Genomic DNA, 21648 nt, shown 5'->3' with positions numbered 1-21648 from the left:
AAATTTGGGCAAGTCCTACTAACTCTTTGCTTCCACTTGGATCATAAAATATTCTTAGGACCAGGATGGTAATGACTGAAAATATTAAGAAACTCAATTACTCTATTAATCAAAAATTAAATACTGAAATCATTTGTATTTCTTATTTTTTTAAGAATTAAAGATATATAAAAGCTGTACATATTTTTGGGTACTATGTGATGTTTTATTACATGCATGCATTGTGTAACATCCAATAAAGATTAAATTATTTATCCTTTCAAGTATTTAACATTTCTTTATAGTGAAAGCATCAGGAGTCCAATAATCTAGATTTCTTTAGATGGAGGATAACTCATTAATTTTATCTATAATCATTCTACTATGTGTGAGAACTCCTGTACTTCCTACTCTTATCTAGCTATAACCTAATACTGTCGATCAATCTTATCCTATCATTTCTTCTCCATTTTACATCCCCAGCCTCTGGTAACAACAATTATATTTTAAACCTCTATGAGGTCATCTATTTTTTAGACTTCACACATCAGTGAGATTACATGATATTTTTATTTTTGTACTTGCTTGTGTTACTGGAAATAGCAAGATTTAATCCTTTTCATGGTTGAGCAATATTTCATTGTATATATGTACCACATTTTCTTTATTCATTCATCAATTGATGTACACTTATGTTGTTTCTATTTCTTGGCTATTATAAATGTTGGTGCAATAAATACAGGAGTGTAGTTGTCTCTTAGAAGAATTTCATTTCCCTCAGGTTTATATTCAAGACTGAGATTACTGAATAATACAGTGGTTCTTGTAGTTTATCAAAGGATCTCCATGTTGTTTTCCACAATGGATGTACTAATTTACATTATAATTGATAGTGTGAAAAATTCACTTTTCTCCAAAACCTCAAAACATTCGTGATCTTCTGTCTTTTGATAAAAGACAGTCTTATAAATTGAAGTGATTTCTCACTGTGGTTTGATTTACAGTTCCCTGATGCTTACTAATAATGATCATTTTTCATGACCTGCTGGCCATTTGTATGTTGTACTTTCGAAAAGTTTGGATCTACTGCACATTTTTACAATTGTATTACTTAGGTTCTTTGTTATTGAGGTGTCTGAGTTTCTTATTCTGGATATTAATCCATTGTCAGATGTGTAGCTTGCACATATTTTTCTCATATTTTCTAGATTGTCTTATCACTGTCTCATTGTTTCCTTTCCCATGAAGAAGCTCTTTGATTTAGTGAAATACATTTTTCTATTTTTGCCTTTACCTGCTGTTCTATTGGGATCTTTATAGAAAATACTTGCATATTCAATGTCCTAAATTACTTTCCTTAGGTTTTCTTCTAATAATCTCAAAGTTTTAGCTGCTGCTTTTAGGTGTTTAATCAATTTTGAGCTTAATTTTGTACATGATGAGAGATAGGGATCTAGTGTCATTCTTCTGTATGTGGATATCTAGTTTCCCAATATCATTTATTAAGAAGTTTGGTTGAGGGTCTTTTGTGGTTTCATACAAATTTTAGTATAATTTTTTTTTTACTTGCTTGAAAACTGTCGTACTTTGATAGGGATTGCATTGACTTTGTAAATAATTTTGGTCAATTTTGGGTAATGTACACAATTTTTATTTTTAATTTTTTTAACTTGAAAGGCAGAGTCACAGTGAGGGGAGGAGGAGGAAGGGGGAAGAAGAGGAGGAGGAGAAGGGGAGAGAGAAAGAGAGAGAGAGAGAGAGAGAGAGAGAGAGAGATGTTCTGCCCTATGGTTCACTGCCCAAATAGTAACAACGGCGGCTGGGGCTGGGCCAGGCTGAAGCCAAGAGCCAGGAGCTTCCTCTGGTTCTCCCATATGCATGCAGGGACTATATGAACTTGGGCTGTCTTCTGCTGCTATACCGGGCGCATTAGCAGGGAACTGCATCTGAAGTGGAGCAACCTTTACTGGAACCAGCATCCACATGGGATGCTGGCTTCACAGGAGGAGACTTAATCTGCTGTGCCACAATACCAACCCCATAGTGTGCACATTTCAACAATATTGATTCTTCCTATCGGTTAACACAGGATATCTTTACATTTCTTTTTGTCCACTTTAATTCCCTTCATCAATGATATATACTTTTCATTGCAGAGATTTTCACCTTTTAATACATTTATTCCCAAACGTTTTATCTATTTTCTGTCTATCTACATATCTATCTATCCATCTATTTATCTGTATCTATTTTAGTAATTTGAAATGGGGTTGACATTTTGATTTATTTATCAGATAATCCACTCTTGTTAAGTAACAATGCTACTAATTTTTGTACACTGACTTTGCATCCTGAAACTTTGCTAAATTTGTTAGGTTTAACTTTTTTCCTAAAGTCTCTGGGAATTTTTGTATTTAAGATCATGTCATTTTCAAATAGTCACAATGTGACTTCCTCATTTTTGCTTTGTACGCCCTTTATTTAATTCTCTTGCCTTATTGCTTTATCTAGGACTTACATTACTATGTTAAATAAAAGTGGTGAATGTGGGGCTGGTACTGTGCTGTAGTAGGTTAAGCCTCCAACTGTGGTGCATGGTTTGTGTCCTGGCTGCTCCTCTTCCTAGCCAGCTCTCTGTTTATGGCCTACACCCATGTGGGAGATCCAGAAGAAGCTTCTGGCTCCTAGCTTCAGACTGACCCAGCTCTGGCCATTGTGGCCATTTGAGGAGTGAACCAGCAGATAGAAGACCTCTCTCCATCTCTTCCTCTCTCTGTAACGTTGCCTCCTGAATAAATAAATAAATAAATATATCTTTAAAAGAAAGTGGTGAACATGAGCTCCCTTCTCTTGCTCCAGATCTTACCAGAGAAACTCTTCAGCTTTTCCCTTTTCAATATTATTTTAGTTGCTGGCCTATTATATATTGTCTTCATTATGTTGAGGTATGTTCTTTACACATTTGATTTGGTTGAAGTTTTTATAAAGAACATGTTGAATTTTACCAAATGGCTTTGCTACATCTATTAAAGTGATCATATAATTTTTGTCCTTCATCTGCTGATGTAGTGAGTTGCATTTATTGATTTGCAGGTGCTAAACTGTCCTAGAGTCCTTGGGGTGGATTCCATTTGATTATAGGGTGATATTTTTAATGCACTATTTGGATTCCATTTGCTCAAATTTTTAAAGGACTTTTGCAACTATGTTCACCAAGGATATTGGCCTGTACCTTGGTAGCTCTTTGGTAACTTACTCTTGGTTACTATTAACAAGATGCAAATCAAATGCACAGAGTTCTGATATTGATGCATGGTTGTAATTTTACAACATGACCTGAGGAAGACAGTATGCTCCACCAAAGTCCCAAATATTGTTGATTTTTTATATGAAGTTCTGTGTGATGTATTTGTTATCTACTGCTAATAAATTATTTATAAAAGAAATATTTTAGTATTTAATTAAATATTTTAACATTAGAGAGATAAATGAGTATAATATTAGGGTGCTTCAACAGCATGACAGCTCAAGTAATTGGGCTCCTGCTGGCCCTAGGGGAACTTAGATTGAGCTTTAGCTCCCAGCTTCAATCACACTCAGGGGCCACTGCACTCATTTGGGAAGTAAACCATGGATGAGAGGGCTGTCTTTCTCTCTCTGCTTCTCTCTCTATCTCTTCTACCTCTCAAATAAATTTTTTAATCTTTTATTTAATGAATATAAATTTCCAAAGTACAGCTTATGGATTACAATGGCTTCCCCCTCCCATAACTTCCCTCCCACCCACAACCCTCCCCTCTCCCGCTCCCTCTCCCCTTCCATTCACATTAAGATTCATTTTCAATTCTCTTTATATACAGAAGATCAGTTTAGTATATATTAAGTAAAGATTTCAACAGTTTGCACCCACATAGCAACACAAAGTGAAAAATACTGTTGGAGTACTAGTTATAGCATTAAATAACAATGTACAGCACATTAAGGACAGAGATTGTACATGATATTTTTTAAAAATTGATCAATTTTCTATGCAATTTCCAATTTAACCCCAAGTGTTTTTTTTTTTCATTTTCAATTATCTTTATATACAGAAGATCGATTCAGTATATACTAAGTAAAGGTTTCATCAGTTTGCATCCACACAGAAACACAAAGTGTAAAAATACTGCTTTAGTACTAGTTATAGCATTACTTCACATTGGACAACACGTTAAGGACAGATCCCACATGAGACGTAAGTACACAGTGACTCCTGTTGTTGATTTAACAATTTGACACTCTTGTTTTTGGCGTCAGTAATCTCCCTAGGCTCTAGTCATGAGTTGCCAAGGCTATGGAAGCCTTTAGGGTTGGCCAACTTTGATCTTATTCCGATAGGGTCATAGTCAAAGTGGAAGTTCTCTCCTCCCTTCAGAGAAAGGTACCTCCTTCTTCTCAAATAAATTTTTAAAGATATCAAGTCAATTGTTAGTTGGTTAGCTAGCCATAAAATAGGGAAAAGTTTAACAAGGTACAATTTTTAACTGTTATATATTGTTTAAACACAATTTTAAATATATAATTGTATCAAAAATCTTAGGATGATTAAATAGTGGACAAAAAATTGAAATTGAGGGACTGGTGCAGTAGCACAGCAAGTTAAGCCATAGCCTGCATACCAGCATCCTAAATGGGCTCTGATTTGAAACACGGCTGCTCTACTTCTGATCCAGCTCCCTGCTGTTGTGCCTGGGAAGCAATAGAGGATGGTTGAAGTCCTTGGGCCCCTGCACCCATGTGGGATACCTGGAGAAAGCTTTGCATCCTGGCTTCAGCCTGGTGCAACCATAGCTATTGTAGGCATCTAGGGAGAGAACCAGCAGATTGAAGGGCTCTCTCTCTCTCTCTGTAACTCTGCCTTTCAAATAAGTAAATAAATCTTTTAAAAAATGAAATTGAAAGGTTAATTTATTTTGGTAAAAATATATTTTTTTTTATTTTTGACAGGCAGAAAGACAGTGAGAGAGAGACAGAGAGAAAGGTCTTCCTTTTGCCGTTGGTTCACCCTCCAATGGCCGTCGCGGTAGCGCACTGCGGCCGGCACACCGCGCTGATCCGATGGCAGGAGCCAGGTGCTTCTCCTGGTCTCCCATGGGGTGCAGGGCCCAAGCACTTGGGCCATCCTCCACTGCACTCCCTGGCCACAGCAGAGAGCTGGCCTGGAAGAGGGGCAACCGGGACAGGATCGGTGCCCCGACCGGGACTAGAGCCCGGTGTGCCGGCGCCGCAAGGCGGAGGATTAGCCTAGTGAGCTGCGGCGCCGGCCGGTAAAAATATTTTGAAAGCCATGTGTATAAGGAGTTGTTAAAAATAGAAAATGGGGCCAGCGCTGCAGCTCACTAGGCTAATCCTCCACCTTGCGGCGCCGGCACATGGGGTTCTAGTCCCGGTCAGGGTGCCAGATTCTGTCCCGGTTGCCCCTCTTCCAGGCCAGCTCTCTGCTGTGGCCAGGGAGTGCAGTGGAGGATGGCCCAAGTGCTTGGGCCCTGCACCCCATGGGAGACCAGGAGAAACACCTGGCTCCTGCAATCGGATCAGCGCGTTGCGCGGGCCGCCTCATGCCAGCTGCGGAGGCCATTGGAGGGTGAACCAATGGCAAAGGAAGACCTTTCTCTCTGTCTCTCTCTCTCACTGTCCACTCTGCCTGTCAAAAAAAAAAAAATAGAAAATGCATGTTGTTAAAAAAAGTATGCATGGATTGCAACATTTATTGGAAAAAAAAGTAAAGATCTATCAATTCCATTTTTCATAAACTTTTTGAAGTGTACTTGCATACATTTATAAAATAAATAGATAAATCTTCAATTTGATAACTACAAAGGCATCATAGCAAAGGAAGTTGCTATGGCTTTTAAAGTCTTTCTATGAAAACCACTCAAAATTGTTAGAATGGATATAATTAGTTCGTCTATCCCTATATATCACTAAGAAAAGAGTTATTCTAAGCACAAAGAAAAGACTCCCTTTATTCTGTGTCTCTCCTTGGTAACAGCATGGTATGATGAAACAGTTAGCACCTGCCTATTTTTTCTGTAGGACATTATGTTGTAATTGTGTTTAGGGCAACGATCCTCAGAGTTTAGTATTATCATTTCCAAACCTAGGGATAGATTCCTAACAGTGTCATAGTAGTCCCAATCATTATAATAGTTCCTATAATGAGATGAAGGGTTACATCAAGAGAGGACACCTTATGGACTGATGATCAGACATGAATTCTATGAAAAGAGAAAATAAAAAATAATGTAAGGGAAACCATGAACAATGGTGTGTCAATTTTGTTTATTTTTTCAAAAAGCTAGCTCTTCATTTGGCTTATTTTTTGTAATTTTTTTTGGAATCAATCCTATTGATTTCTTCTCTGATTTTAATTATTTCTCTTCTCCTACTAGATTTGGGTCTGGTTTGCTACCGTTTTTCTAGATCCTTGAGATGTACTGAAAGCTCATTTATTTGGTTCCTTTCCAATTTCTTGATGTAGGCACCTATTGATATAAACTTTCTTCTTAACACTGCTTTTGCTGTATCCCATAAATTTTGATATGTTGTGCTGTTATCCTCATTTATATCCAGAAAGTTTTTGATTTCTCTTTTGATTTCTTCTATGACCCAGTGTTCATTCAGGAGCATGTTGTTCAGTCTCCATGTGTTTGCATATGCTCTAGGGATTCCAACTTCATTCCATTGTGGTCTGAGAAGCTGCATCGTATGATGCTAATTCTTTTGAATTTGCTGAGACTTGCTTTATGGCCTAGTATGTGGTCAGTCCTAGAGTAGGTACCATGCACTGTTGAGAAGAATGTAAATTCTTTAAGTGTAGGATGAAAAGTTCTGTAGATATCTGTTAGATCCATTTGGGCTATAGTGTCGTTTAAATCTACTGTTTTCTTGTTGATCTCTATCCGATTGATCTATCTGTTTCTGAGAGTGGAGTATTGAAGTCCCCCAGTACTATTGTATTGGAGTCTACATTTCCCTTTAAGTCCCTTAGCATATCTTTTAAATAAACCGGTGCCCTGTAATTAGGTGCATATACATTGATAATCATTATATCTTCCTGTTAAATTGATCCCTTAATCATTATATAGTGCCCCTCTTTGTCTCTCTTAACTGTTTTTGTGTTAAAGTTTATTTTGTCTGATGTTAAGATGGCTATACCCGCTCTTTTCATTTCTGTTGGCATGGAATATCTTTTTCTAACCTTTCACTTTCAATCTGCATGCATCTTTGTTGGAAAGATTTGTTTCTTGTAAGCAGCAAATAGATGGGTTTTGTTCCTTAATCCATTCAGCCAGTCTGTGTCTTTTAACTGGAGAGTTTAAGGCATTAACGTTCAGTGCTGACTATTAATATGTAATAATTTTGCCCTGCCATTTTCCCAAAGATATTTTCTAATATATGCTTTTAACTTCCTATGACCTTTTACTGGGAGATTTTCTTCCTTTACCATCTTTCATATTGATGGCCGTGTTTCTGTGTTTCTGTGTGTAACACGTCTTTGAGCATCTTTTGCAGGGCAGGACTGTCGGCGGCCACTCGACAAACTAAGCGAAGACACAGTATTCGGTCCGTTCATCAGCGTTTAATGCCTTGAAGCCTTCAAGCTAAGGTAGGGAGCTTTGCGACAAGGGACCAGAGGCCACCTTCTTGAGAGGATCTTCAACCACCGGCCCTGAGCACAGCAAGAAATGAGTATATACACCCACAGCCCCACAAGCTCAAAGATGGTTACACAGAGTCAGTATAGCGTACCAAACAAAAGGTTACATAAAATTCAAACGACCAATAACATCAATAACATCCTGTTATGCAGTTAGAGGTCTAGAACACCTGCATATCTCAGGCAAGTCTTGGCGTAAACAGGTCACATTAACCCGGGGTTAGGGCTAGGTATGGAAAATTCCATATGACAGCGCTATATGTGGGGGTAGCTCCCCACACAGGACGAGTGGCAACAAATTCTTTCAATTTCTGTTTGTTATGAAAGGTCTTTATTTCACCTTCATTCACAAATGAGAGCTTTGCAGGATATAATATTCTGGGCTGGCAGTTTTTCTCTCTTAGTACCTGGGCTATATCTCGCCATTCCCTTCTAGCCTGTAGGGTTTCTGATGAGAAGTCTGCTGTGAGTTTAATTGGAGATCCTCGGGAAGTAATCTGACATTTCTCTCTTGCACATTTTTAAATATTCTCTTTGTGTTTCACTGTGGTGAGTTTGATTACAACATGTCGTGGTGAGGATCTCTTTTGGTCATATTTACTAGGGGTTTTATGAGCTTCTTGTACTAGGATGTTTCTGTCCTTCTCCAAACCTGGGAAGTTTTCTGCTAGTATATCACTAAAAAGGCCTTCTAATCCTTTCTCTCTCTCCATGCCTTCAGGAACTCCTAGAACCCGAATGCTGGGTTTTCTAATAGTATGCTGTAGATTCCCAACAATATGTTTTAGATTTCTAATTTCATCTTCTTTTCTTTGGTGTGACTGTATACTTTCCTGTGCTCTTTCTTCTAAGTCTGATATTCTCTCTTCTGTTTCACTGACTCTGTTTTTAAGGCTCTTTAATGTGTTTGTCATCTGATCTATTGAATTTTTCAATTCATTTTGATTTCTCTTCATGTTCTACTAGTTTCATGTTCTACGTTTCTTCATTTCATTTTGCTTCCTCTTTATGATTTTATTTTCATGAGAAAACAGTGAAATGCGGTCATTTACAACAAAATAGAGGAATCTAGAAAACATAATGCTGAGTGAAATAAGCCAGTACCAAAGGGAGAAATATCATATGTTCTCCCTGATAGTGACAACTAACCGAGCACCAAAAAGGAAACCTGTTGAAGTGAAAGGGACACTATGAGAAACAGTGACTTGATCAGCCCTTGTCCTGACTGTTGATGTACAACTTAATACATTATCCCTTTTAGTATTTTTTTGTTCTAATTAATACTATTGGTTGAACTCTATAATTAACACACAAGTATTCTTAGGTGTTTAAATTTAACTGAAAAGTGATCTCTGTTAAATATAAGAGTGGGAATAAGAGAGGGAAGAGATGTACAATTTGGGACAAGCTCAAGCTGACTTGCCCCAAATGGTGGAGTTAGAAATGTGCCAGGGGATTCCAATAGAATCCCATCAAGATTGCATGTACCAATGCCATCTCACTAGTCCAGGTGATCAATTTCATTTCACAATTGTTCACACTGTTAGGTCTAAGAGTCAAAGGGATCACACAAACAAGACTAGTGTTCGCTAATACTAACGGATAGAACAAAAAGGAGAGAAGGATCCAACATGGGAAGTGGGATACACAGCAGACTCATAGAATGTCAGATATCCTAAACAACACTCTGGCCTCAGAATCAGCCCTTAGGGCATTCGGATGTGGCTGAAAAGCCCATGAGAGTATTTCAGGCATGGAAAGCCAAGACAGTGTGATAAAAAAAAAAAAAAATGATCTAAATGAAAGATCTCCGTGAGTGAGTTCCCATTGGAAAGAACAGGTCATCAAAGAAGGATATACCTTTCTCTGAAGGGAAGAGAGAACTTCCACTTTGCCTATGACCTTTTCTAATAAGATCTGAGTTGGCAAACTCAAAAGGCTTCCACAGCCTTGGCAACTCATGGCAAGAGCCTAGGGTGATTACTGATGCCATAAACAAGAATGTCAAATTGTTAAATCAACAGCAGGAGTCACTGTGCACTTACTCCACATGTAGGATCTCTGTCCTTAATGTGCTGTACATTGTGATTTAATGCTATAACTAGTACTGAAACAGTATTTTACACTTTGTGTTTCTGTGTGGGTGCAAACTGTTGAAATCTTTACTTAATATATGCTAAATTTATCTTCTGTATGTAAAGATAATTGAAAATGAATATTGATGTGAAAGGAATGGGAGAGGGAGAGTGAGATGGGAGGGTTGCGGGTGGGAGGGATGTTTTGGGTGGGGGGAAGCCATTGTAATCCGTAAGTTATACTTTGAAAATTTATATTTATTAAATAAATTTGAAAAAAACAACATGGAGTTATAGACTCACATAGTTTTTGTTTCTTGAATGCTAGGTTGAGGATTTCAAAGGAGTGTAAATCAAGGAAACTTAAACTTCCTATTAAAATAATTAGCGTCTCAGGGAAAATGCACTCCTCTAAAGAGAGAATACAGGGATCGGGGCTGAGTATAGTGGGTAAAGCCACTGCCTGCAGGGCCAGCATCCCATATGGGCGCTGTTATGAGTCCTGGCTGCTCCGCTTCTGGTTCAGCTCTCCGCTGTGGCCTGAAGGCAGTTGAGGATGACCCAAGTCTTTGGGTCTCTGCACCCAGGTGGGAGACCTGGAAGAAGCTCCTGAATTTTGGCTTCGGGTCATCAAAGCTCTGGCTGTTGCAGGCATCTGGGGAGTGAACCAATGGATGGAGGACCTCTCTCTTTCTCTTTGTGTCTCTGCCTCTCTGTAGCTCCACCTTTTGAATAAATAAATAAATAAATCTTTAAGAAAAAAAAAAGACAAGTTAAGGGAGAAGCTGCAGCATAGTCTTCTTAGAGTCCACTTCTCTGCCACCCTTTTCTTGTTCTCATTTCTTTCCCCTATCTCATCATCCTCCCTTAACTCAGCACAGACTATCTCTTCCTATTTCATAATATTTACTGCATGAACATTTTCTCTAAAGCTACTGTAACTCATTCATATATTTCATCTTTGCTTGATAAATCACATGTCAATCTACATCATTGGAGCTTGATAAATAAGAATGTGAGATCCTTTTTGGGGAAGGCTGGTAACTAAAAACGTTCATGAAATGTATAACTTGGAAGAGATTATTAACTTCTGTCAGATACAATTTCTTCATCTGTGAAATGGGATAATGACTATCACTCCCGTGTTGTTCATGAGATGCTGTAGGTGAAGGGTCTAATATCTGTTGGAGATTCAACTACTATGAATGGGTTGCTCTCTACTTCCAGAACTAAAATGGTATTCAAGAGGAGACAGACCTTCCAACTGGTGAATCCAGATGTGGGTAACAGAGAAAGGGAGGCTTACTTTGCAACCAAAATATGAACTGGGTTTGGGAAAATGTAGGAATAGAAATTCTAAGATGAGGAGACAAGTTGGCAAAAGAAATAAGTTAAAGTTTTGGAAGTAAAAAAAAATATCATGAATGCATCTGTATTTCAGTTTATAAGAAGCATAGTGTACATTTAATTATAAGTATAGAAAACAATTGTAGGGTAGTTTTAAGGAATGAAATTCCTATTAATGAACTGGGGAACTAAAGTGATTAAACACAAACAGCTATTAAAGGTTTCATTGCTAAATGATCTGGGTGACATTCATGAAGAAAAATGCACTAATTGGTTTAGAATGAAAAGTAGTGTGAAAAGAGAAGGAATTATGAGTGTTTTAGGGCAGTCAAAAAGAAGTAAATGAGTGTGAATCTGTGGCGAAAATAATAGAACAATGATAATAGAGATAGGTGAAGAAGCATCATAGAAAGCTCACCTAACCACTGAGGAGACAAAATAGTGTAGTTAACACAAGGAAATGCCACAGGGAATTACCTTTGTATGGCCCTGCTTAGTCATTATTTATTTTTTAGATGTTATATTTAATAATATATGCAAATAGGTTAATATTCTTTATTGCAATAGCAGTATGCCAAGCACCTAAAATTTTATGTAGAATTGTTCTCTTACATTTTCTTTACAAAGACATCTGTTCTAAAATCAAGATTTTGATTACTTTTAAAGTTTCTCAGATTCTGGTCAACTTGTCTTCCTCCTGTAATATGGCTGCTATTATTCAAATCTCTTGATGTTGTTCATCATTTATTAGCAAAAATAAGTTAATGTTTTCTAGGGGAAAACTAGCAGTAATCTGAATTGAATTAATCCTTTGAAAAGGAAATTATGAATTCTTTTAATATTCCAAGGAAAATAAATTAAATTATGTGTTTCTTGAAATGATAATGTCAATAGGTATGTAAAAGATCATAGGAAATAACTGGAATTCTGGAGCAGGAAAAAATGACAGCACAGAGGCCAAATTAATCGCTTTCTATTTTTACCAATAAAATCTTGTTGGAACACTGTGATACTCATTTTTTAACTTATTGTCTGTGATTGTCTTCTGTTTTATCTATTTTTGTTTGGTTAAAAGGCAGAGACACAGACAACAGACCTGATAACCACTGATTCACTCTCCAGATGCCTGTAACAGATGGTCCTGGGCCAAGTGGAAGCCAAGAGCCCAGAACTCAATCTGGTCTGCCCTGTGTGCAGTGAGACCCAAACACCTGCCTCCCAGGTTGCACGTTAGCAGGCAGCTGGGTCAGAAGCAGCAGTAGGGACTTGATCACAAGCACTCTTACATGTAATGAGGGTGCCCCAAGTGAGGTCCTAATCACTGCATCAAACGCCCATCTAGCCGCGGTTGCTTTCTGCTAGAAGAGTAGAGCTGAGTAGTTATGAAGCCTGGGACACTTAGTCTGGCTCTTTATAAGAAATTTGCTGATCTTTGCTCTATTTCTTTCAGTGATGGAGACCAGAAAAACTTTCTTAACCAAGGGTGTCCAGAAGTATCTTTGAATTACAGGCTACATTGGCCACCTTTGGAAACCTCTCAAGGTATTAGTGTTAGTGCTGGCTTTTTTAAAGAAGGCTCATACTCACTGAAGGCTAAACAATTTGTACTGTGAATACCCAAATAATAACTCCTTTCAAGTCCATGAGGAAGGGGGTGAGCAAAGAAGTGCTCAGCTGAATTGGGAGTAAACAAAAGATTCAGGAGGGCACACAACAGAAAAGACTGTCTTTGCACTTTTTTATACTGTTTCATTTTTTTTTTTTAGGAGTATATAGTAACATGGAAGAAAAGGGTGGATGTTGTGTTACTGAAGAACCAATACAACTAGTTAAAGTGGAAATTCGGTGCTTATCTCATTCACCACCTGGGCCGTATCTCCCATGGTTGGTGAACTGGATTTTCTGATTATATTGGGAGCAAATGCATTTTTGAGAACTAAAAGACTCTGCATGTATATGTTGGTTCATGAGGGTTTGATTTTAGTTTTATATAGTTAGATATTGAATTTTTACATAATTACACAAGAAAGAAGTTAACTCAATACCTACCATTTTAATAATAATAATTATTGTTCCTTATTATGTAATAATTGTGACTTTCATTGCTATTGGAAGGCAGTGAGTCAATAATATTACATAATATCTATGCTTCTTATTGCTGCTGTTACAAATAACACAAAGTTACAGGCTTACAAGAACACAAATTTGTATTCCAAGTTTTAGACATCAGAATACAAAATGTGTTTTATTAGGCTAAGATTAATATGTCAGCAGGGCTGTTCCTTTTTTAAGACTCTAGGGAAAAATTCATTTTCTTACTTTTTCCAGCTTCCAGAGGCTGCTTGCATTCCTTGCCCTATGACCCCTTCCATGTCCCAAGCCAGTCATGAGCAATTGTCTTTCTCATACTACATTCACTGACTCTCTGTTTTCTCCTTCAGCATTCCACTCATGAAAACCCTTGTGACTGCACTGGACCTGACTGGACAAGCCAGAATAATATCTCATTTCAAGGTCAGTTGTGTTGTAATCTTATTTCCAATTGTAAACATAATTCCTCTTTACCTGCATCCTGATATATAAGGGTAGTTCAAAATGTTCATTGGAAAAATGAGTTCGATGATAAGTTGATTTCTGTGCAAACTTTTTTGAAATGCATGCATACAAAGTCTTCGAAAAAATTTTTGGAAATACATCTTATGGAAAAAAAATAATGAATTTTTAAAAATTTTGCTTTAAAGTCATAGTTTAATGCCAGTTTCCATGAGTTTTTTGAAATATTTTTGTATTCACAGGTCTAGTATTTAGGAAGTGAGAACCTCTGAGAGACCATTATTCTGATAACGATAGTATACAACCTGGGTTTTCCTAGTATACATACCATTTCCCATATAGTTTCAAATAAAATGTAAATATATAGTGTTTTTAAATGATAGCTTTTGCAAGTTTGCATGGGAAAACCAATTGTTTATGCCTTTTGTAGAAACATAAAAAATGATGTAATTAAAAAAGTGAAGATAAAGGGGTTGGCAAAAGAGAAACATCAAGAAATGCATATAATGTGGGTTAGGAGCAGTCATATTAGTACCCATCAGATAAAATTTAAACAGCATATCATTATGTAATGATATGATTCTGTATGAAGAATATCATGGCAAAAATCTGTCGCTATAAATTTTAGCTATGGGACCAGCAATATGGCCTAGCAGGTAGAACCACTGCCTGTAATGCTAGCATCCCATATGGATAACAGTACGTATCCAGGATGCTCCACTTTCAGTATACCTCCCTGCTAATGGCCTGGGAAGGAAGAAAGTAGAGGATAGTCCAACAACTTGGGCCCCTGTACCCACGTGGGAGACTCAGAAGACGCTCCTTGCTCCTGACCCAGCTCTAGCCATTATTGCCATTTGAGGAGTGAACCAGTGGATGGAAGACCTCTCTCTCTGTTTCTGCCTCTCTCCATGACTCAACTTTCAAATAAATAAAATTTAAAACAAGCTAAGTAGAAAAATAAAACCTCGTAGAATAAAACATATAATATACAAAATATGCAGCTATATACAAAGACTTCCTTTTTCTAAATATTATACACTTAGAAGCCAAAATGCAGGTGAGGATATATTTCTTGAGAGGAGAAATATACTTTGAAATCAGATCCTGAGAAATTGGTTAACCTTACTAAATTTTATGGTTACATATATATTCTTGTGGAATAATTTTACATTTTCTCAGTGTCTATCAATTATTTGGCTAAATCAAACTAACTTCTACATTTATATCCTTGAACTCTTTGAATTAAAATACATAGAGATTTATTGAAGTATTGAACATGAATCTTCACATTTAAGGGTCCTGTTGTAAGAAAACTGTCATATGACATTACCACCAAAGAAGCTATTTTCATGGTCTCTGAGCACCCTGAGATGATGCAGAATTGATGTAAACTCAGCTGAATTACAGATACTGTGTTTGAAGTGATAAAGGCTGGTTTTACAATTTTATCTTGAAGTTCTTTTATTATAACTTAAATATTAAAATATTTTGAATAAAATTCAGTCTTTTTAAAAAGCCATCCTTTTAAGGAAGTGTTTGCTGAATGTAGTACACTAAGAATTATTTTAATTACTTTCCTTTCCAGAGAGGACTTCTTCTGTCACATCTGGTCACATTAGCAAGTGAGTCAAAACTGTGATATTTTCCACTAATAAGATTTTTGCAAATCTATTATCTCTGGAAATGAAAAGAAGTTAGAGTGCTACTGAGACATTATAATATCTAAAGTAGTTTCTTGGTATCAGCCAGTATTGAGCAGAAATGCCTCTTAATATGTTCACTAGAATGCATTAATTCTATAAGTTTATTAGCTCTCATACCTCAATAAGAAAGACTGTTCTCTTGGTAACTTCTGTTAGGAATTCCTTGGCTGCCATTCATGATTGGAGCAAAGCTGAAGAGACATCTTATTGAGTGAAACTGGCATCCACATCTGGACTTAGCTCATCAATAAATTACCAGAAGGAATATTTCCTTTCTGTCACTTGGGACCTACAAATGAAATCGGCTTCTGCTTATTGCTTGTTCATGGTCAGACCCAGACTTATTGGGGAGCGGGGAAGGCCAGGCACAATGAATCATTCAGGCCTGAACACAAGGAAGGAAATGCTCAGATGGCCAAAATGCTATGTGGAGTTCCATTCAGAACACCACACATTTCCCTGAAACTTGCTAAGGAAAACATTCTAATGCTGTTTTTAGTGTGTTCTATTTGTCATTCTGAAACACAACACATTAGCTGCTTTGAACTCCTGGGCACTAAAAATATTTAAGTTACATAAGCAGATTGAGTGAAAGACTAAATGGAGCTTTTAACTCCACACTCAAAAGCATCTCCTTATTGCCCTTCCGAATAGTGAAACTCTTGTAAGCGACTGTGGAAAGCCTTCCAGCCAGCCAGCCCATGTTGGACAGTGCAAAGGAGTGGCAAAACCAAGATAAATAGCAGTGCATAGTTTCTGCTGCTGGAATGAAAAGTAATGTTTTGCAAAAATATATATTCTTTTTCCTATTACTATTACAATTCTTGCATGACTTTTGTGTTCAGTGTTGGCTCACTGAAACTTCCAAAACATTGAGGGTAGAAGGAAAACAGAAGGAAGGGATACTGCTTTTGTGCCCTATTTTGTCCTGTACACATTTGAAAAGCAGACATTATGCAAATATAAAAACAAGCTATCCAAATTTTTTACCCCCCTCCTTGCCTTCCTCTTTGTTTTCTTTTACATTTTTGGAGCTCTGACTCATATTCTGGAATCTTTCAATGTGGATACCTCTTTAATTTTGCTACCCCACTGCACAAGGTATCTACTGCCCGTTTTTAGAGCTGTGCAGTTATCAGTGAATCAAAGATTTTTTAGATTGATAATGTAGATATGTGTGTGTGTGTGAGAGAGAGAGAGAGAGAGAGAGAGAGAGAGAGAGGACTTGTGGAATATGTATTACATAATAGTGATGAAGAAATACTTACTGGGGCTTCTGTTATAAACAAGCTTTGTTGATTTCTGCTCTGCTCCCCCCTCATTGGTAGATGTATATGCCCTCATGAGCTGTAGGGCCATGGGGTATTGGACGCAGCAGTGCCTAAGTGGACTTGGCCTTTGCAGAAATGGCAGCGGCCCCCGTCTCTGAAGTGGCACAGCTTAAGTCACGGTGTTGCGATAGACAAACAGTCTTCAAATTAAGCTCGTTCCCCAATTCCAGCAAAGCCCCACAGCATAACTGAGATGAGCTTCTTCAACAGTGAGGTGCTGACTAGGACTTGGTGGTCCCCTTCCATCAGTCAGGTGTGGGTGCTGAAGCAGGCCTAGGTCTCTTAGATGATTGCCTGGAGTTGGCCGAGCACTTCCCACCCCGTGGGTCCTCTAGCAATGGGGCTGAGGAAAGAACCTTTGAATGACTGACTGTGGTTGGGCTGGTTGGTGATTCAGTGGTAAAGGGGATGCATTCTCTGGGATAGATTGTATGTTAGAGCAAACGGATCTGAAGCAGTCCGACTTTGATGCTCTGTTGGGCATAGATGACCTGTAAACCATGTCAGAGGAGCCTTTGGTTACTAGTGTGACCTCTCTGCCTCCTAGTCCAGAAGACTAATACAGAGCCCCTACAGACAGTGAACTCAATTGGCCATCTCACAAATAGTGTAGCAAAACCAACCTGGTTCCTTTCTTTACCTTGGTGCAACCTCTTCCTCTTTCCCACTCTGGATGATTCCTTTAGTTAGGAGCTGGTTAGTGAAGGTGACACTTCTGAAGGAGCTGGCAGCCAGACTCACTTGCTTTCATGACTGTGATCCCTCACTGTGTAAAAGAGGACGATGCCCTCAGTCGATGACAGTAGCATCTTTTTTTGTGGTTTTTTTTTTTTTTTTGACAGGCAGCATGGACAGTGAGAGAGAGAGACAGAGAGGAAGGTCATCCTTTACCATTGTTTCACCCTCCAATGGCTGCCGCGGCCGGCGCACTGCAGCCGGCGCACCGCGCTGATCCGAAGCCAGGAGCCAGGTGCTTCCTCCTGGTCTCCCATGCGGGTGCAGGGCCCAAGCACTTGGACCATCCTCCACTGCACTCCTGGGCCACAGCAGAGAGCTGGACTGGAAAAGGAGCAACCGGGACAGAATCCAGCGCCCCGACGGGGACTAGAACCCAGTGTGCCGGCGCTGCAGGCAGAGGATTAGCCTATTGAACCAAGGCGGCCTGACAGTAGCATCTTATGAGCCCTGGCTTCACCCAGGCTTTCCCCAGCCTAACTCAGCTAGCTCCAGGTGATCCATTCGTGAGCCTGCTCTCTCCAGGTGTCCCTGTTCTTTGCTCACCCCAAATCTTACAACCCTCCCAGAAAGAAGATGGTAGCAGCAAACATAAAGGGTTTGGCACTGAATAGGAGGCTGGAAAAGATGGAACAAAACAAGGCAAAGCCACTGGGTTCTGCCCGAAGAAGAGGGCAGAGTAGCAGGCCCTCCTGGTGAGTGCAAGGAGCTGGAAAAAGAAAAACAAAGCTTTGAAGGAGAAGATAGATGCCATGGCCAAGGAGACCCAGTATCTGAAGGATCTGATAGAAGAGGCTCCAAGGAAAGGAGGAAGAAAAGTGCCCCCTGGTTAGGACAGTCACGAGTGCTTGTACTTATGCATCTCACACCCAAGCTGTGTTGTAAGAAATGATTTTGTAGTGAAAGTAAACAAAAGAATACAAGCCAAATACAACAAGTGTTATTGTGCATGTGAAAATAAATGATGAGCAAAATAAGAATAAATGGCAGCATAGTCATTATATAGAAGTTTTCTACCATAAATTAAAATAAATATGATATCGACAATGTGGGCACATGTGTAGATACACCAATAAAAGAGAAGATCAGTGACATGAATCACTTTCTTTCCAGTGCCTAGTGTTGTACTTTACTGCCCAAAAATAGAGGGATGAGTTTGGTGGTGGGATAAAGTTCATAAAATGTCAAAAATCAAAGAAGAAATTTAAAATTAAAGTTTATTTCTTGATTTTTCATTTGACCTTTAGAGTCAGATGTATGAAAAATTCAGAAGAAAACTATAATTGATATTTGATATAAAAATTACATTTATGCTTAAAAAAGACAAACATCTGCAACCTTACTCTAAATATAAACTAAACGTCACTTTAAATTCCATTATTTGAAAAAGGTCTCTAAATAGTCTTATATTAGAGGAAAATAGCCCTTGGCAGCAAAATTAACCTGTGTAATGATAAAATATATAATGGTGTAACAGATATTTCTTGGAAATATTTTTCTGAATCCTCCATTTTTGAAGAATAATAAAAAAGGAGATGGTATTAATTAGTGGTAAATACAGATGTGAAGTAAAATGAGGAGGGGCACAGGATATAGGAAACTATTTGAACTATTTTAGCACTTGAAAATGTCAAACAATTTATTAAGGATTTACTCACTGGGTTTGGAAGGTCTTAGGGACTGACTATAAAAACATCTAAGCACTGGTGTGTTATGGCTGACTCAAACAGCATTGAGAGCAGAAATTACTTTTCAAATTTGCATAAGTAAATGAAAGCAACAAACGAATTACTGTTTTAATTCTCACCTCATATATAGAAGACAAACAAGTGTAAAATAAAGACAACTGTTAAATCAGGAAATATTACATTTGGCAAAACAAAACAAAACAAAAAAAAGACTGTCTCTCTGTATCATCTCATGTCCAAAAGTCATTCTCCATTAGACTTCTTCATATATTAGCTCTTATTTCAGGGAACATTTCCATGCATTTGTGAACCTTCCATTTATGAGAGTGAATCTAGTATCAAAAGTACTGTTTCCCCAGAAGTGTTTTCACAGTATGTGAGATGTTTTATGGAAGGGTTCTCAGGGAAAAGATTTAAGAGGATTCAAAAAAATCATTATTGATGTAGTTAAAATATCAAGAAATTCACATGAATTCAGTGTTATAATTATAGTTGCATTTACCTGATTAAATTTATTCACATTCGACATCTACTCCGGATTTTATCATGTATACAATTATTCTTTCTTGCAAGAAGACAAGATATTAGGCATACTGGAAAGCAATGAATCTCTTGAAGTCTGAGTCACACTTTCTGTATTCAAACTTGTTACTACTTTTCAAATTTCTTGCCCTGTTATTATTGCATTAGCTCATACACCAGTGAGTTTGAAGGAAGCATATTTGAAAACAAAGCCAACCTTTGCCTCATAAAGAAACCTTATTTTCCATGAAAAGTTTTGGATTTTCCAATTCCTTTAGCAACATAACCAAGAAATCACCTCACATTATTAGGCATAGGATGGAACACAAGTCAATACTATTCCCCTCATAAAAATCTAAAAGCATTTACACAAATCCTTTATAAAATTCATTAATGAATCTTGTGGTATTCCCTGTAGACTCCATTCTTTTTTTTTTACTCTTCCATCCGAAGATAAAAGGGGAGACTCAGAGAAGGAAAGAATATCCATAGTTTTAAAAAACAAGAATATGATTTTACCTATCTTCTCCTTTCCAGGTGATCTGTATTATTAGTGTGAGTTACCACCTTTGAGCAGAATGCTGGTGTTTTAGTAACTCTAAAACATGAATAATTTTGTGTGCTTCATATTTCCTCATAGCTTAAATTTCAGAGGAATAATGTGTTGCACACATTCTACTATTCAATAGAATGTGTGCAGCAAGGATTATTAAGGAAGTATTTAAATAACAAATGTTTTAAATTCCCCTTATGTTTTCTTAGATTACAAATACATGATGATTACGGCAATTACATATTTTAGATAATCATAGCTCCCTTTCTTTATGAATTTAAGTTCCACAATGTCTCAGAGACTCCCAAAATCAATAGCATATTTTTCATAAACTAGAAATGGCCATAATGAGTGAGTAGATTAGGAAATCCTAGCAGAGAAATGTAAACCCCTAAAGAAAGCTAACCAGGACTCTAAAATTTAAAAGCAATAAATAATATGATGAAGTTCACTAATAAAGTATAAATAATTTATTTCTGTTTATCACTTAAAAATTATTAAATGTTGACCAAAATAATATACTGTTTCCCTACGAGTTGAATATGTGGCTTTTGAAATAAATCAGCAGTTTTGAATCATGCTACAGGTTGAGTAAAAGCTTGAATCCAGAAGTCTTTAGGATTTCATATTATTTGGGGTTTTGGACAACTTAAAAGCATATATATATATATATATATATATAGTAGATGGGATCCAAGTCTAAACATGGAATTTATGTGTGTTTCAATATTTCTTATACATCTAACCTGAAGGCAACTTTATATACAATATTCTTAGTCCCTTCCATTTGGTCTCTGATCCCTCACATGAGGTCAGTGTGAATTTTCCACTTGTGACATCATGTTGGTGCTCAGAAAGTTCATGAATTTGGAACTTTTAAGATTTATATTTTCCATGAATTTGGAATATTTATGATATATATTTTCAGACTAAGAATGCTCAAAATGTAAAGTAGCTTGTTTATGCAAGCATTCAGGAAAGCAACGATAGCAATGTGGCTCTCCTTTGATTAATTATAGTGCGTTAATAAAATATTGATCCTGATTTTTCAGAGAATGAATAACTGACCTGAGGTTGCGGTAGTAAAAGAAGATACATGGAAGAATATACAGTGGAGCTTAATATTATACACTGTACATGGCTTAGTTAAGTAGAAGGCAGAGTTAGTGAGTTATTTCCCCTGCGCCCCCCCAAAAAACGAAAGAGTGAAAAAGTTTAGTTATGCTAAAGTAACAGAGAACAACATAGGCTTTAAATATATTTTACCCAAATAATTCATCATGCCCGAAATCTAAAATGATTCCAAATTCTTTTTCCTCCGCATCTATAGATTGTGCTTGTTAAATAACCTTTTAGAGGAGCCATTTAGAGAGATGTGCTAGGCACAGTGATTAAGATGCTGCTTGCAGAGCTGTATTCCACACTGAAGTGCCTAGGTTCTGGTCCAAGCTCTATGCTAG

At 37.4% G+C, this 21648-nt stretch overlaps 1 pseudogene; it reads left to right on the top strand.

Annotated features, from left to right (window-relative positions):
- LOC133756583 (cyclic AMP-dependent transcription factor ATF-4-like) overlaps positions 1-17490 on the top strand; it is a 190826-nt pseudogene extending 173336 nt beyond the window's left edge.
- The last annotated feature ends 4158 nt before the right edge of the window (positions 17491-21648 follow it).

This window comes from Lepus europaeus, chromosome 3 (genome assembly GCF_033115175.1).
Source record: "Lepus europaeus isolate LE1 chromosome 3, mLepTim1.pri, whole genome shotgun sequence".
Lineage (NCBI taxonomy): Eukaryota > Metazoa > Chordata > Mammalia > Lagomorpha > Leporidae > Lepus > Lepus europaeus.
The sequence above is the reverse complement of the archived record's forward strand: the minus strand, read 5'-3'. Positions and strand labels throughout refer to the sequence as shown.